This window comes from Orycteropus afer, unplaced genomic scaffold (genome assembly GCF_000298275.1).
Source record: "Orycteropus afer afer isolate SDZICR_OR568_19922 unplaced genomic scaffold, OryAfe1.0 scaffold00601, whole genome shotgun sequence".
NCBI classification, from domain to species: Eukaryota; Metazoa; Chordata; class Mammalia; order Tubulidentata; family Orycteropodidae; genus Orycteropus; species Orycteropus afer.
In genome coordinates this window covers 234,716-235,732 of record NW_006922188.1, presented here as the reverse complement: position 1 = coordinate 235,732, position 1,017 = coordinate 234,716, and positions in this window count along the sequence as shown.

Below are 1,017 nucleotides of genomic sequence, written 5' to 3'. Positions count from 1 at the left end.
GGATAAATTTAGGGGCCTTAATTTATGGCATAAATAGACTGTCAACCATAACTCAAAATGCACAAACAGCAGAAGATAAACTAAATGAATGAGACCTTCTAAAAATTAAATTTTTATGTGCTTCCAAAGACTTGTCCAAAAGAGCAAAAAGAGAACCTATAGATTTGGAAAAAATATTTGGCAAAGATATATCTAACAAAGGACTTATCTCTAAAGTCTACAGAAAACTCCAACACTTCAACAACAAAAAAGACAAACAATCCAATTCAAAAATGGGCAGAAGACATGAATAGATACTTCACCAAAGAGGATATTCAGGTAGCCAACAAACACATGAAGAGATGCTCACAATTGTTAGCCATTACTCACTGCCATCAAGTCAGATCCTAATCATAGCGACCCCTCCTTTGGGTTGCTGAAGTGATATCACTACACAAGTAGATTGCCTAACCTTCTTTCTGAGGAGTGGTTGGTGGATTTGAACAACCAGCCTTCTGGATAGCAGTCAAATGCTTTAGGCACTACACCACCATTAGCCATTAGAGAGATGCAAATCAAAACAGAAATGAGATATCATCTTTACCCAGCAGTAACAGCAAAGTTCAACAGGACAGAAAATAACAAATGCTGGTGAGGATGTGTAGAGATTGGAACTCTCATACCCAGCTGTTGGGACTGTAAAATGATACAACCACTGTGGAAAACAGTATGGTTAGAAATACTATTTGATCCAGCAATTCCATTACTAAGTATATATCTTAAAGAAGTGAAAGCCAGGACAAGAACAAATACATGTATACCCATGTTCATTGCAGCACTATTTACGATAGCAAAAAGATGGAAAGAACCTAGGTGCCCATCAACAGAAGAATGGATAACCAGACTATGGTACACACACACAATGAAATACTATACAACCCTCAAGAACAATGTAGAATATGCAAAACACCACATAACATGGATGAACTTGGAGGACACTATGCTGAGTGAAATAAGTCAATCACAGAAGGACAAATA